This window comes from Piliocolobus tephrosceles, chromosome 5 (assembly GCF_002776525.5).
Source record: "Piliocolobus tephrosceles isolate RC106 chromosome 5, ASM277652v3, whole genome shotgun sequence".
NCBI lineage: Eukaryota > Metazoa > Chordata > Mammalia > Primates > Cercopithecidae > Piliocolobus > Piliocolobus tephrosceles.
In genome coordinates, this window is record NC_045438.1 from 99,675,108 (window position 1) to 99,693,028 (window position 17,921).

The 17,921-nt window shown below is 37.4% G+C and overlaps 1 protein-coding gene and 1 long non-coding RNA gene across 2 annotated transcripts in view; both read right to left on the reverse strand.

The window, feature by feature from the left end:
* LOC111547439 overlaps positions 1 to 10,819 on the reverse strand; it is a 45,892-nt gene extending 35,073 nt beyond the window's left edge. The window contains exons 1-2 of the long non-coding RNA XR_002733135.1: positions 10,723 to 10,819; positions 1,835 to 1,975 (exon numbers count right to left, since the gene is read on the reverse strand). This is a non-coding gene — a long non-coding RNA (uncharacterized LOC111547439). The remainder of the gene's footprint in view (positions 1 to 1,834; positions 1,976 to 10,722) is intronic.
* KCNQ5 (potassium voltage-gated channel subfamily Q member 5) overlaps positions 1 to 17,921 on the reverse strand; it is a 579,251-nt gene that overhangs the window by 559,984 nt on the left and 1,346 nt on the right. The window lies entirely within an intron of this gene.

The window sequence follows — 17,921 nt, forward strand, 5'->3', positions numbered from 1 at the left end:
ATGATTGCACTAATTTACACTCCCACCAACAGGGTATAAGAGTTCCCTTTTCTCCACAATCTTGCCAGCATCTGTTATTTTTAGATGTTTTAATTATAGCCATTCTGACTGGTGTGAGATGGTATCTCATTGTGGTTTTGATTAGCATTTCTCCAATGATCAGTGACATTGAGCATTTTTTTCATATGCTTGTTGGCCACACATGTATTTTGTTTTGAAAAGTGTTTCTTTGCTGGACTTAATGCCCAGGTGATGGGGTTGATCTGTGCAGCAAGCCACCGTGGCACACATTTACCTATGTAACAAACCTGCACATCCTGCACATGTACCCTAGAACTTAAAATAAAAGTTGATAAAAATAAATAAATAAATGAATAAAGAATTAAAAAAAGAAAAGTGTCTGTTCATATCCCTTGCTCATTTTAAAAAAATGTTTAATGGGCAAAGGATATGTTTGCTTGTTTTTTACTCACAAAATGTTTGTTTTTTACTTGTAAATTTGAGAGGCCTTTTTAACATGCTCTTTATCTAGTAGGACCAAACTAACCCTCTTCCCTAGGGTAAACAGCAATAGCCATGTATAATAACAAGGGGAATTGAGCCTCTACTGCCTTACATCCCCCTTCCCTTCCCCAAGCTGTGTTTGAGTAGTAAATGAAGTAGCTCTGAATCAGGACCATCAGCGTGGAGGTTAAGACAACTGAGAGAGAAGATTGTAGATATTCAAAAATTGTGGGAGTAATGAGTCATAGAGAATTGTTCATAAAAATAAATGAGAACCCTTCATTTTCTCCAGTCACCTCTCTGTCTCAAAAGTGTCTCAGATAAATAGGAAATGCCTGAAGAAGCACATACAGTACACTTCAACCTCTCAGTGTACATACATGACTCAGGCAGAAAATGGTCAATTACAGGCCAACAATTTTAAATATCAAAATTCTTTTCTCCCTCATCATTCATTCATGAAACCATCACCTTTCTAATGATAATATTAACAATTAAAAAGCATATTAATATAGACAAAGAAATACGAGGAGGGGGAAACCAAATTCACGTTAATTTTAACCATTTTCTCTCTCTCACTCACACACACACACACACACACAATAGTGTGCTTGCAAAGCTGAAGATATGCCTCATCTCTGAAGCAGGGCAGGATTTTCAAGAGTTAGGGTCAAATCCTGCTGCTCCTACTTACATCTGTCTTGGTTCAGGCTCTTTGGGGCATATAAACAGAGTGCTAGGCCTGTTTAACATGGCAGATTTAAAGACTGCACAGATGTTTGTGCTTATTTGAATGTCTGGATGAATACATTTGCCCTGCCCTAATGAATTTACCAAGTGTAATAAAATTGTGTGTGAAATAGTAAATGTATTTGTGTGTGTGTGTGATGATGATGATGATGATGATGATGATTTTGGATTCCTCATGTAACATTTATATGTACTCTTTCCCACTCCCACTTGCTTGATTTCAGGAAATATTTCTCACATTTTCAGATCTGGAAAGAAACCACAGTGCTGCAACTGAATGGGCTAAATACTAATTTGTTTCTTACTTGATCTATTCATTTATTAGCTCCTTTAAAGATCAAGTCAATATATGGTTTAACTCCAAGAGAAACACCTTCTTCAGAATTTAACTTCTTTGGAAGAAAGAAAAGTCATAGAAATTACTATCTTTTGCCAGCTATTAAGAGTTTCTAAAAGGGAAAAATATTTTCCCTGTTAGTGCTACAATGCTTATTTAAAGAATATTCTTCATGGAATAGTTGAACAAACAATAGTATTTAAAATGAATGTCAATATTCATTTATTAAGAATTACAAAGTACCTTCGGTAGAGGAAGGTAAGTAAGGCAGGTCACAGATCTACAACCGAAGTCATTTCTATACAGGATTGACCACCAATGCTGGCTCCAATAGTACTTGATCCTGAGGAAGCTACTTAACATTTTTGCAGGCTGTTTTCACATCTAAAAAAGATAGCACTAGAGTCGGTCACCAAAGGTCCTTCCAGCTCTCTAATCCTATTACTTAAATGTGTCAAAGCAGTAGTTCCTGCTTTAAGAGTGTGCTTATATATATATATACACTCAAAAATAAAGAGATTATAAAATATGGCTTGATTTCCAAAGAAAAATCTTTTTGTTCAAGTTCAGAGAACTTGTACACACAACAGGAAATATCTGGCTGTATAATCTTGGCACCAAATAAAATGCTGTTGTTAAATAAGTGTTATGCTAATTCAGTTATTCACTCATTTATTCACTGAACACATGTTTTTTCACATGTGTCTATTATTGCAGCATTTCCTCCTCTGAAGAGACCATAGACTATATTTGGTTAGAAAGTATAAAAATTACTTTTTTTTTTTGCACCAGCAATTACATAAGGAGCTTTAACACTTTGTCTCCTTATTTCCACATTTATCAGATGGTTGGTGCTTAGAGGGGTTTACGATTTGCCCAAGGTCAAGGTCATACATATTCAGTGTGTGTGACTTCCAGAAAATTTCTCATTCCCTTTACTTTGGCTACAAAGTTGTGAGCTTTGGGTTAGGGCTCCATCTGCTTTTTAAAATTTACCCTGCACACTACTGTTAGAGAAATTCTCACAGTCTCACACACCAGGCAGCCTTCTACGTGATCATGCCTAAACTCTATCAGGGCCTTTGCAGTTGTCAAGACATCGTGTTATTTATCTCCCAATGTTGCCTTATCATAGCTCCAAATGTTGCCATTCCAAACTTTTTTTTTGACCAACCTAAACTTTTATTTATCATAACTCCAGGATTTCGTTATTCTCAATTACTTTCATCTTTCCCCTTCTCAGGGAAGGGGGTTCCTGAGGCTTTTTTATTTGTACAGGCCTCCAGCTGCTTGGAGAAATAAAAATTTAGCTTTACTCTGTTGATTCCTAATCTACCATTCTCCCTCTCTCTTTACCCATTTATTTATCAATTATGCAGCCTAATCTGTCTCCCCCTTCTCCCCTGCAAGCACTGTTTGGTGCCTTATCTCAAACTCTTTAGAACTGCTTGGCACTTACCAGCGTCTCTCTTAGAGACTGCAAGATTGCTTTCCAACCAGATATCCCTGGTTTCATTCGAGCCTCTCTAAATATCACCCTCTCTTCTGGAGTCCCCATCCCAGTTATACAGTGATACTTTCAGGGGCACCCCTCACCCTGCATGGTCCCTTTCAAAAAACTGATTGCTATGTCAGCACACCACCTAGTTGCTGGGTTGTTCTGGCCTTTTCTTCCAGGACATCATGTTTCCTATGAAATTGGATGTCCGCCTAACACATGGCACTGCAGATGCTATCAGCTCCTAGATGGCAAAGTTTTCTTCTAGGTTCTGGCCCCTCGCCTTTTATCCTGGCTTTCCACATTATCATACATTTTCACTTATTTTCTTTGTAATACTTTTATCCTATTGCAATCCTTTGAGAGTCAGTCGTCCTGTGGATGTTATATTTTCCTAGTTTTTTTCTTCTTTGTCTCTTTTGCAAATCTTTCTCTTCTCCCAAAATGCCAGTATTCCCTAAATCTCTGTCTGTACTCTCTTCTCCAAGCACCTTATTTCTTCATTCATCACTCAACATTAGTAACTGATGATCCCCTGTCTTTCCCAAAGCCCAAACAGGCCACATGTTTACTTGTGCTTGTTCTTTACCTAAAACAGAATTAAGCATCTTCTGATTGGTCACAGTCACACTTGCTTGGAACCATGAACAGTTTGATTCTTTCATCTCTTTTGCAACCAGAAGCCAATGGAGAGCTAAGAACGCCAGTTCTCCCTTTGAATTTTCTCCTATTCTCCTTTTCTGTACATTCCCAGGGCTGACACTCCGGTCCAGGTCCTTGTCATGCTGCACTGCCGCTCCACTGCCAGATGCTTACTGTAGAGCAACCACTAACTTTACATGTCACCCTTGAGACAATATAAAAACATAACAGATTTATTGTGAATAGGTCTTTTAAATATATTATCACATGCTTTAGAAATCTATATTAAGATTGCAGTGTGGAAAGGGAATTTGAATCAACAAGAAACAAACAAACAAACAAAAAATAGGTATTTGCCTTTAATCTTTTGTGGAGAAAAAAAGTACAATCCTTCATTGATGACAACTGTAAATTATGACAGCTACCCTTCAATTAGAGGAATATTCTGTCTTCTCCAATACAACGTGATAGTTTGATTATTCTTATTTACGGTTGTCTAGGCTACCTCACTTAGTGCCATCTATAAATGTATTTTTATTATCCACTTCCTGCCCTGAAGCCTGGAATAAAACTCCATACCCACTAGCTCTGGAAAACAGCTCTCAGCAGCATGACCCAACTAGTTTAGGAAATGTAATTTGTAAAGTAGCTCATCAAGTCCAATACTGAATGTAAAAGATCTGGAACCATGTAAGGGAATCTTTCCTGCTAGAGATACTGTGAAACTCTAACTTCCAATTTCAGCGAAATGACTGGGGCCATTCTATTGAGTGAAAGGAATAATGGGCTACTGAAGCATTGGTAGCCTGAACTGCTCTCTAGGAGTCCACACGATTGGTACAAATATGATGACTACATAGTTTTCTTTCCTACTATGCTTCCTGTCCTAACTTTGGAAGAATTGCAGGACAATCTCAGTGCACAAGTAAAGTAGGACCTATGTAACTAGGGTAGCTGGTTCATTTGGGAAGATCCTAACCCATCTCATTTTGTTTATTCCTTGATGGATCTGAAGCTAAGGGAACTTAACTGAGTTTCTTCTAGAGAAAAATACTTGAATGCAAATTTGAATGTTCGAGCTTGTTAAAACTGTTTCCCCAAAACAAACTGTAATTTCTTCTATGTCAAGGACTAGATGAGTAAGAGTAGGTGCTCCTTGGGTTCAGGATCCTATCTTGAAGGTTCCAAGTGAGTTCCCAAATGTCATTTGGATTGCCAATCAATTTCTCTGCCTTTTCCATTTGACATACCAAACCAGAACTATAGGATTTTATCATCAGGCATGATAAATTTAAAATTAGTTTAATCTCACTTTGAAATTCTTTAACCTGACTGCTGATCTAGGTCTGAAATCCATTTGAAGTACGTAGTCTTTAAAAAATGGATAAAGAGCACCTTAGAGATTGCAATGAACACACATTTTTAACACTTTTTGACCTTAGCTGCACTGGGAAGTACCACTCTTAGTTGAAGAAAAAATCCATTTTCCACATGACGGGAGAAAGTTGAACAAATGGAAGAAGTGTTTCCAAAGTGTTCCAATAACACAATATGCAGTGGGCACTCACTCATTCAATATTTGAGTGTCCACTGCATATTGTGTTCTTGGAAGGCTAGGTATAAGTGAACTAGAATTAAGTGAACAATATTAGAAGCTTAAAGCTTAAAGTTATACTGAAAATAGACACCTCATTTTGCTAAAAAACAACAACTTTTTGGTTTATACTATTGTTCTTAACCCATTTAGGGAGAAAGAAAATAACATCTCCAAACAAAGTATTATGAAACAGCTTTGGTTTCTTTCTTATTTTTTTAAAATACTGTGGAGCAAATTAAACATACTCAGAATGTTTTATTAACTAGAACATTTAGTTTAACTAGTTTAATTACCACTGTTTAGAAATTACTATGATCAGTGGGAACTCCTGTGTTTGGTCTCAGTGTGGGAATGCCCTGAGCAGAACGCCCACTTGCACAGGCAGCTGAACGCTGAGCTCCAAAGTTTCCCAAGGGGTCAAGAGAACTGGCAATCAGCAGTTCTGTACATGGTGATCCTGGAGTTTACCTTGTAAATCCCTTCAAAAGGAGCAATAGCTAAATGCCACTGGAGAAAGGTCAACCTTTGCTTTTATCCTAAGTCAATTCAGAGAGATGGTTTTTGAGGCTTAGTAAATAGTAAACGAATATCCTTCTAGATAAAAATTTCTTGAGGGAATATGCTATGTCTTATTTATGTTAAGCCCTATAGTTCCTACTCTAGGGCCTTACACTTAGCAAGAGGTCAGGTTATTAAACAAACACTGAAGAATTATATCCTAATTTTATAAACCAGAAAGTTGAGAAATGTAGCCAATGACTCAAAACATGGGGAGAAGAATCTAAATTCTCAACTCCATCCAATCCTCCTAGATTCATTCAGGTGTAAGAGAAAACAGGTTTAGAGAAATAGAAGCCTTAAACTTGTTTTCCATTCTAGAAAAGGTTATGAGAATCGCTTTAACAAGGACTATGCTTTGGAAAAATTTTCAACCAGAAAAAAAATGCAGGTAGTTTTCTATCTCCTATGTACTCCTATGATACATTTGCATTTTGAGGCCGTGCTTTAGCCTCTCAATAAAACAGAAAAAGTACAGCTCTGGGATGCCAGATTATAGATCTATTCTTGGCTCACTGAGTAAAGAAACTCCTAATGATTATAACAGCCACTGGGGTAAATATTTTTGACTGATATTTAACTATGTTACAAATATATTTGGACTTATTTATTGTATATTTTTCTATAATAATTCCACATGGCATAAAAACTAATTTCTAACTTATTTCTTAACTATATACTTCCAAAGTATATAGTCAAATTCTAAAGTAGTCCACTTCCAAAATGGAAGGTATAATCTTTTAAAAATTATTCTGAATATCTGACTATTGCCAAATTTCAGAAATAATATATAGATATTAGAAAACTTCAGCAATTTTAAGACTTCACTCCTTATTTTCAAAGACATTTGAGCATAACTAAAACCCCAAGGAAAATAGAGTTCTCCCCTTATACTTTTAAAATCCACATTTTCTACAAGTCTCTATTAATTACTATAGAGCAATATGTAAATTAGGTACCCAGTCTACTTAGGCAGTACACTCTTAGAGCATGTAATTAGAAATTCAATGCGTCTCTTAAGAACAGACAGCTTTCGGAGGAAGAAAAAGCAACATTTTGTACAAAGAAATGGGGAGAAACAACATTCCAGAAAGGCAGAAGCACAGAAAGAAAGGAAAAAAAAAAATTCCTTGATACTAGGTTATAAGGAATTTAAACTATAATTCATTTATTCAACAAACATTTATTGTGCATACACTATATTGCTAAGAGCTATACAAGACCCCAAAGTAGTTTTTGTAATGACTCTACCCATCTGATATGAGGAGCCCTGGGCCCACACATACCATCCACAATCAAGATTATAGCGGCCTAAGCTCTTTAGTTTAATTAGGTCCCACTTGTCAATTCTTGCTTTTGCTTCAGTTGCTTTTGGGGACTTAGTCAAAAATTCTTTGCCAAGGCTGATGTTGGGAAAACTATTTCTTAGGTTTTCTTCTAGGATTTTTCTAGTTTGCAGTCTTATATTTAAGTCTTTAATCCAACTTGAGATAATTTCGTATATGGTGAAAGGTAGGGGTCCAGTTTCATTCTTCTGCATATGGCTAGCCAGTTATCCCAGCACCATTTATTGAACAGGTAGACCTTTCCCCATTACTTGCTTTTGTTGGCCTTGTTGAAGATCAGATCGTAAGTGTGCCACTTTATTTCTGAGTTTTCTATTCTGTTCCATTGGTCTATGTGTCTGTTTTTGTACGAGTACCACACTGTTTTGGTTGGTATAGCCTTTTATAGTTTCAAGTCAGATAGTGATGACTCCAGTTTTTTGTTTGTTTGTTTGTTTTTGTTCTTGTTTTTTCTTTTTGTTGTTGTTGTTGTTTTGCTTAGGATTGCTTTGGCTATTTGGGTTCTTTTCTGGTTCCATATGAATGTTAGAATAGTTTTATCTAATTCTGTGAAGAATGAGGTTGTAGTTTGATAGGAATAACATTGAACCTGTAAATTGCTTTGGGCAGTGTGGCCATGTTAATAATATTGACTCTTTCAATCCATGAGCATGGAATGCTCTTCCATTTATTTGTGTCATCTTTGATTTGTAAACAGACAACTTACAAAATGGGAGAAAATATTCACAGTCTATGCATCTGACAAAGGTCTAACATCCAAAGTCTATGAACTTAAACACATCAACAAGCAAAAAACAACCCCATTAAAAAGTGGGCAAAGGATATGAACAGACACTTCTCAAAAGAAGACATATGAGCAGCCCCCAAGCATATGAAAAAATGCTCAAATCAAAACCACAGTGAGATACCATCTCATACCATCAGAATGATTATTATTAAAAAGTCAAAAAACAACAGATCCTGGTGAGACTACAGAGAAGAGGGACCACTTATACACTGTTAGTGGGAATGTAAATTAGTTGAACGGCTGTGGAAAGCAGTTTGGAGATTTCTCAAAGAACTTAAAACAGAACTATCATTTCACTCAGCAATCCCATTACTGGGTATATACCCAAAGGAAACAGACCCTTACACCAAAAAGACACACACACTCATATGTTCATTGCCATGCTGCTCACAATAGCAAAGACATGGAATCAACCTAGGTGCCCATCAATGGTGGATTGGATTAAAAAAAAATGGTACCTATACACCATAGAATTCTATGCAGCCATTAAAAAGAATGAAACCATGTCCTTTGCAGCAACATGGATGTAGCTGGAAGCCATAGTCCTAAGCGAATTAATGGAAGAAAAGAAAACCAAGTACCGCATGTTCTCACTTATAAGTGTGAGATAAATACTGAGCACATATAGACATAAACATGGGAACAATGGACACTTGAGACTACTAGAAGCGGGAGGAAGGGAAGAGCCACAGGTTGAAAAACTACCTATTGGGTACTACGCTCACTACCTGGATGCAATATACTCATGTAAAAAACCTGCACAAGTACGCCCTTTATCTAAAATAAAAGTCGATTTTTTTAAAAAAGAAAAAAACCTGGCCAGGCGCGGTGGCTCACGCCTGTAATCCCAGCACTTTGGGACGCCGAGGAGGGCGGATAACGAGGTCAGGAAATCGAGACCATCCTGGCTAAAACGATGAAACCCCGTCTCTACTAAAAATACAAAAACAAAATTAGCCTGGCGTGGTGGTGGGCTTCTGTAGTCCCAGCTACTCGGGAGGCTGAGGCAGGAGAATGGCGTGAACCCGGGAGGCGAAGCTTGCAGTGAGCCGAGATCGCGCCACTGCACTCCAGCCTGGGCGATAGAGCGAGACTCGGGACTCATCTCAAAAAAAGAGGAAGAAAGAAGAAAGAAGAAGGAGGAGGAGGAGGAGGTGAGGAGGAGGAGGAGGAGGAGAGGGAGGGGGAGGAGGGGGAGGAAGAAGAAGAAGAAGAAAAAGAAAAAATCTAACAGGCAAAGTAAAGGAAATAAAATATAGTGGCTAAGCATGTGTGGCTCTCAGCCAACCTGCCTTGGTTCAAAGCCCTGTTCTGCTATTAACTCAGTAGCTGACTTTGGACAAGTTACTAAACCGCCCCCTACGTTGGTATTCTGGTTTGCTAAAAGGGAGATTATAACACTAATATACTTATTGGGGTTATTCTGAGGAATAAAAGAATTAATGTGCATAAAGCATTTAGAAAAATGTCCAGCACATAATCAATAATTAAAATGACTATTATTTGTGATAAAAAAAATCTTCTCTATGACTTTATTCTCTCTTGATTTTCCTTTTAGCCTTGTATTTCCTTGTAGCTAGTGTCCAATCTCCCTTTTATTCTTGCCAAACTAACTGAACATATGGCCTAAATATGCTGTTTCCTCTCCTCACTTCTGATTCATTTCTCAGCTAACAGCAATCTGCCTCTGCCCTCACTGCTTCACTGAAGGTTAACACTGATGAGGTTATAAAATCACTGAAGAATTCCACATTGCCAGATTCAATGGTAATTTCTGATGGGTCTTTATCTTACTGAACCACTCTCTACATTTCAGACCCTTAGTTTCCACAACCTTGAACATCTTTTTGTCTAGTGTTTCCTTATAGCCTGTCATTCCTTGTTTCCTTTGCTCATCAATTAAATGTTGGTATTCTCCAGATTTCCATCCTTGACCGCCTACCCTTAATCTTTATTTGCTTTCCTCATGATTTTAACTCTTGTCTGTATTTTTAGGTCTTTTAAATCATCATCCAAGAGCTATTGTACATTTATAGTTGGAATTCCCACAGGCACCGAAAGCTCAGCATTTCCAAAGCTAAACTCATTGTATCACCCCTGCAATTCGCCAACCTGTTGTTCCACCTGTGCTGAGTTCAGTTAATAGCACCACTATTTATCCAACCACCTAATCCAATAATCTGGAAATAACAAATCTAGATCTTTTAATCTTCCACATTCAATCATTCACTAACACATTTCAACTCTATTGTCATACTTTTCCCCCATCTTCACTTACCACTGCTCCAGTCTAAGTCCTAATTATCTCTTGCTTAAGTTGGAACAACAGTTTTAAAATTTAACCTCTACCTCCAGTTTTGTCTCCCTCAAGTCATCACTGATAGAACTAGTAGAGTGACCAATCTAAAATGGAAATCCAATGACATTACCTGCCTAAATCCTATCTTCCTCAAAGATTGCCCATCACATAGAGGATAAAATCCTAGACCTTTATCATATAAATACAGCCTTCTACCACCTTGCGTCTGTTTTTCCCTCTAGTTTCAATGACAGCCACCATGCTAAGTGTGAATATGTATATATTAAACATTATGTACACATATACAATCCATATAATATCATAACACCTTGAAGTAATATTTTATTCCTATTTTATAGATTAAGAAACTGTTACTGATATTTTCTAGATTAAGAAACTGGTACCTGTATAGTGAAAGTAATGTTGATCATTAAATCTAAATCTCTCATATTCTCCAATGGATTTCTTTGAGGTCAGGTCCACATTGTTCCTTTCTTTGAAGCACCAGCATCCAGCACATTGCCTGGCATACACAATGGCTGTTAATCAAATGTTAAACTAAATTGACTGTTTAAAAAGAGAAGTGATGGATTATAACATTATCATTAGATTATGCAGCCACTGGAATAGGGATTCTAGAATTACCTCACAGGTACAATAAATGACAACAATGACCACTATGACTGAGTTTGTAAAAAGTGTATATCTCTTCATCGTGTAAAAATTCAATGATCTTTCAAATTATGAGATAAGCTCTATATTATCAAGAGTAAATTTAACATTCTTTTCATTTCTAAATTGCATTTTATTCCAGTGTCTTTTACTTTTAGAGGATCAAAACAAAGGGAAATAGACATATTTGCACTAACGCATATTATCTGCTAAAAGATACAGTATGTATGTGCTCATGTTGCCCTTGTATTTGTATGAGTATGAAATATATATGCACAATACACAAATGTATATGATGAAAAACTTCAAGCTATTTTTAAGTTTGGAAATTGATGACTTTCATAACATTTAGGAAGCTCATTCTTCAGACACACTGATTGCAAAGGATTAAAAGATCACCTGAAACCCTGAGACCATTAAAGAATTTCATTAATTATGAAAAACAATACAGATATGTGGCCAATCTTTCTCTCAGGTTGCAACCAAATAAAACTTCAAATAACGCACTCATAAATGGCTGAAGGAAAAGGAAATTAAAATGAAAACACATACATATTAAACATAGCTATGAGCTGTGGCTGTTCAACAATTGGGCTTCAAGTAGTTTCACACCATTGGGCCAGGATAAAACATGCTCTGCTGGCATTTTCGTCTGCCAAAATAGCCATTTGCAATTAAAAATTAAAACTGGCACTACTTCTTTGCAAGCAGTTTTCAGAAGGCTGCTGGCTATCTTTCTTGTTTATAGTTTTTTTTGTATCAGTCCTTCATTTCATTTTGAAATACCCTTTTCATTTTTTTCCTTTTAGGCTATCATATTCCAAGTACTAATATTTTAACATTTTTCAACATTTCTAATTGTAATATGGTCCTCAAGTACAATAGCATCGTTTAGATTTCTAAAGACTGATTAGAAGAGTACGGAAGATTTTATATATCAGCACAGTATAAAATAGTATAACTTCTGCGAGGCCTCTGTAGACTTAAGAGAAATCAGTGATTTTTTTAAAAGGAATGCAGGAGCAAAAAGAATATGTAAACATCAGTCTCTACAGACATAAACTTAATTCAGAATAAAATATATATGTAAGTAGTAAAGTAATTCATTAGGTCTAACTGAGTCTGACACATAGAATGGCCAACAGAGTAAAATTCCATCTTCCACAAGGGAACTAATAGTATATTTTGGAGATCTGGGGTGTCAGTAAATGAATCAGCATGTATGCATGGAGCATCTTTTATGTGACAGGCAGTGTTCTGGGTGCTGGTGATATAATGGTGAATTAAAAGAATTTAAAGAATTGGGGGTCAGGGAGGAGACAAGCAATAAACAGATCCTCCTCCAAGAGGAGGAGGAGTGATGTATTCTGTTAAGTCTTTAGAAAGATCACTGTGGGCCAGGTGCTGTGGCTCATGCCTGTAATCCCAGCATTTTGGGAGGCTGAGGTGGGCAGATCACTTGAGGTCAGGAGTATCAGACCAGCCTGGTCAACATAGCGAAACCCCGTCTCTACTAAAAATGCAAAAACAATTAGCCAGGTATGGTGGTGCAAGTCTGTAATCCCAGCTACTCAGGAGGCTGAGGCAGCAAAATCGCTTGAACTCGGGAAGCTGAGGTTGCAGTGAGCTGAGAAGCTGAGGTTGCAGTGAGCTGAGATCGCACCACTGCACTCCAGCCTGGGCAACAGACTGAGGCTCCATCTCAAACAAACAAAAAGAAAGAAAGAAAGATAACTTTGGCTACTATGTAGCACAGAGACCTTGGGGATTTAGGAATTAAGTTAAAGCAACTAGTTAAGAGGCAACCCTCAAGCTCACAGAAGAGGAAGGGAAATGATAAAAAGATCAGGTTACTTCTTATTCCAAATACTCCTGCTCTTTTATGATAGTATTTTAGACTCTCTACAGTATCCTCCACCATCTCGGATCACAGACACGATTGTGCCCATATCACAGATGAAGATTTGGAGACCCAGAAGTGTGAGATGACTTACAGAATTAATTAGTGGCAAAACTGCAAGCAAAGCACTAATCTCCTACTTCTAGTCCCTTTTAAATGAATCAGCAGTGTCTTACTTCTAAGAAAACTGAAAAGACTTGGTAGTTCTTTCAGCTTCGGCTCACCCCGAAGCTCCTCTGTGGAAGGCTTATAAGGAAAATTATTTACTTACTCAATTAAGCAAGCATTTATGGAGGGTCTACTAGACATGAGGCACCCTGTTAGGCACTTAATATTTAGAAATAAGTAGAAATTTCACTATATGGATGCTCGCTTTCATGTGGGAGAGACAGACCAAGCATCCCATGATGACAGTACAATGGGGGAAGCACCCTTATGATGACATTGGTAGAGTGCCATGGAACCTGAAACAAGGGGCACTTAACTCATCCTGGCAGAGGGAAGGGAACCGTTTGGAAATATGCCCAAGAGGAAGTGATCTTTGAACTGTACTTTGAAGAAACATTAGGAGTTTAATAGCAAGGGTGAAAGATGTGGGGAGAATCCAAGAAAACAGCATGAGCAAACACATGGTGGTGAGACACAGGGTGGAGCAGTACAGTAAGGGTGGGGCTTAGAGTGCATATTAGAGGGGAGTAGTTACATAGGAGTCTATGCCCTGAGGGTCTTGTGTGAACTCTTCCAAGGAATCTGGAATCTAACCTACACTACTGTGTCCATTTTCCCAAGTCTTAACCACTCCTCAGTCCACTTGAATCATATTTATGACCCTTAGCACCCCACTGAAGCTGCAGCAGCAAAGGCCACCAGTGACCTCCTTCATAAGAAATCCAATGAAATCTTACCTAACTTTTCTAGTTCTTTCTGCAGCACTGGAAACTGCTGGCCATAACCTTTTCTCCATATGCATCTTCCTTTACTTTCATGAAAATAAGATCCCCTGGATTTTCCCTTGGCCTTTGGGTTCTTCCCAGGTTCTTCCATTGGTTCTTACTTTTTCATCCACTGCTTGGTGTTGGTGTTCCTCAGTCTCTGGCCTCCACTATGCCCTCATTCACTCTATACATTCTTTGGACTATCTCATTTTTTCTACTCATTGCTTTAATTACCACAAAACTGACAGAGGCTTTCAAAGCGAAATATCTGGTTAGATATTTAGAGTAAACTCCAGATTTGTAAATGAATCCATTCCTTCAAAAATATTTTATTGAGTGTTCTCTATGTGCCAGAAATAGTTCTGGTTGCTGATCCAACATGGTTGGAAATAGACTGTGCCTCGTTCACTGCTATGTTCCCACCACTTACAATCTCCACCCGAATGACTCACAAACATCTAAAACCCAACATGTTCAAATCTAAACCCATTATATTCACCAGAATATGTGCCCTTCACTCTTTGTCCCATATATTAGTGAACGGCACTTCCATTCCTCAAATCAACCAAGTCAGAATCATCTTCCTCACACCACATGTCAGACTGGTGAAAATAATCTGCAAATTTTATCTCCTTAACATTTCTTTGGTTAAACTCCTCCTTCTCATCTCCACGGTTACTGCCTTAGTTCCTTAGGAAATCATCTCTCATCTTTCTAGTATGATCCACAGCATATAGTAGATAGTCAACAGACATTCACAGAATAAGTGTATGAATAAATAAACACAACAATGAATGGAAAACTCACACAATTGCTATCATCTCCTTATAGGCCATATTGACTCCATTTTGCACTCCGATTTATTTACTGAACTAATGAAAGGCAGATCTTTCCAAAATTTATATCTGATTATGTCATTCCCCTGATTATCACCATTCAATGACCACTACTGCCTACAGGATAAATACCAGATTCTATGGTCAGCATCTGAAGCTGTTCAAGATATTGGTTACTTGCCTTTTGCTCTATCTTCTTTTCTTGTGGCTTTCTTCACCCTGAGAATACTTAACAGCACCTAGAATTACTGTGCTGATTCACAACCCCATATCTTTACTCAAGCTGTTTTCTCTGTCAAGATTGTTCATTCCCTCCTGCTGTGCCCACCTGAAAATTAACTACTCATGTGTGGAAACTCAGCTTACACCTCACTTCCCCTTTGAAGCCTGTGCTGACATTTCTGCCCAGGCTTCACTTCGTAACCTCTCTTTCTAAGCACACCAATAACATTGTTTCACACTTGTTCCCAGGCTTGTAGTAGTCCTTTGCTGGAGTCTTTTCCTTCCTCCAGAGTGGAGGCCTTTGCCTTGTTAATTTGGGAATTAGCACATATTACACACTCCAATACTTGTAGATGGATAAATAGATGAAGGAGTAGGTGATGAGAGTCATGGAAATATTTTAGGCAAGGGGATGATATGATAAGGTTTGCATTTTACGAACAATACTATGATGTTAGAGCAGAGAGAACGCTGAGAACAGAAGCCAGACAATCAGGCAGGAGAATATTACAAACCATCCATTGGAGAGGTAAGAAACAGAATGGAATAGAAGTAGTAAAGAAGAAAAGGGAATGTATTTGAAAAATACCTATAAAGTAAACAAACAGTATTTAATGACCATTTGCCTGACCAGAGGGAGTAACTATGAGAAAAAGGATGACTTCAGAGCTCCTAGCTTGGGTGACTTCTTCTTGTGTCCTTGTTTAATATCTATAAATTTGCACCCATAGCATTAAGTCGGACAAAGATACATTAGGCAAAGTGATCAATTACATGTATCTACAACACCGTTTCCCATGTAATTTCGCAGAACCACATTTGCTGCATCAGTGCAAATTTATATACGAAGCCCCATCCTGTGTGCCTCTACTACCCTCATTATTCTTCAAAATTTTCCCTAAACAAGGAGGAATTAAAAAGGGACAAACAACATTCGAGGCAATGAGTCACCTCATGTTTGAACAGCACACTAGTAAAATGAAGAAAAGTTGAAGACAGGAAATATGGCTGTCAGGTAAATCCTAAAGAACGGTAAGGGCAAGGATCTCCTAATCCCCACTAATTTAAAAAGTTTAAGGGAAAGTATTTGAAGTAGGTCATCCCTTGCCCTGTCCAGTCATCCTATCAGTAGGCTAGGATATGTACTCTTGAAAAGACATTTTATACCCCTAAAATACCATTATAATAATTATTTTTGCATAAATAATAGAAATTTATATTTACTTCAAGCATAACTTTAAACATGCTTTTCTTGTTTCTTGGCAGTGAAAGCACTGGTCGACCAAGTAAATTCATCCCTGAAGTACCTCATTAATCACAGTGCACTTGTTCTTGGCAAGAACCTTAATATGCTACAAAAACTGTTATTAAAGTAAGATTTGGGGATTCCCAGACTGACAAGGAATTAGTTAATTACACCTCTCTTGAAATTATTTTCTTGGGGTCTAGTTAAACTTACAGCATAAAGCAACTTCGATAAATGAATGTAATGTGTAAAGTCTGGCTATTCTAAAGCTCATTTAAAATCACAAGCAGCAACTGCCAAAGATGGCCTCTTTCCCCAGGGTCTGCTTAGTTGTGCACAATCCTCCCAGAAGATGATACTATCCATTCCCTCTTTGTGCTAATGTGGATCTAGCACCCCTATCTAATTGCTGAGGCATTACAGTTTCAGACTCCATGCAAAACTTCACATTACATCTATTAAGTACATAATTTATTTCCTATCTACCACTAAAGATACTGCTAGACTGATAAAGCTTGGTGGATAGAGAAGTATACAACCTTGAACCTTTGGAAAAATCATTTATCAATGTTTTAAAATTCTGTAAGCCCATACAAACCTGTTAACACCAACATATGGAAAAGAAAATGTTGCGTTGCAAGTTCTCATTCATGTTCAAGAACAAGTTAGGCGATGCAAAGTATGTGCACCAACCAAGGCTTTCTTTAACTCTCTCTGAATATACAATGCACAATATACCAAAAATGAAAGTCTAGAAATGGTATCATACTTAAAATTCAAAGCCATACATATTTTAAGCATACAGTTGTAAAGAAAAAATCATAATCTATACAGTACATATTTGCTACCAAATTGAGCATCATAATTGCTAAATTATTTCAGTATATTCTGACAGGTCAAAATAATTTACCGGGCTTATTAAGTAATATGTTTAATTATATATCAGTTCAGAGGAGATTAATATGAAAAGTGTCAGTAGCATTTCTCTATCATCCTAACCACATTTAAATAAATGTGAATCTTACATAAAAGTTATACTTTTTGATGTAATACTGATGCAACACAACCGTTCTCCTTGTGTGCATTGTAAAACGGAAAGTTGGCTGGAATATTCCGCCTAATGCTACATGTTCACATCAATCAGAAACTGTAAAATTTTCCAGATACCAGAGACCCACAGATTGTAGACTCCACCAATTTCCTGACTCCTATGTGGTCGAATTCCAGGTTCACCTAGTTACAAAACCAGCCCTTCTTCCACGTTATTTCAAAACACGTTTCTGGTGTTGATGCTAATTCTACACCCCCGGAGAGAGTTATGTATGGATGACACAACTTATCTCTAAAAGAAACCTAGTCCGTGTGCTCAAAACTTATTTTACTAGGAAACAAGGAATGTATCAGCGAGTATCTGCAACTTTCTCTACTGGTCTTCTAAGGTTGATGTCTTTATATTTCATCTTAACAAAAAAGAAGCTGAAATAATGATACTAAAAAGAGAGGAAGCAAAAGGAGAAGAGGAAGAAAAAAAGAATTAGACATGAGGTAACATTATAAAAACAACCTTAAAATGCCCAGATAAACGTGACTCTAATAGGAGACTGAATGAATGGACTTTGTGGGAAAAACAGTAGTAAACTTTAAAGCCACTGAAAGGTTTTAAATGCCTAAGGGAAAAATAAACATTTGCTTCCAATCATTTTCTCATTAAGCATTCTCTGCTAGATGGAGAAGGCTTACTTAAAACACACACACACACACACACACACACACACACACACACACACACACA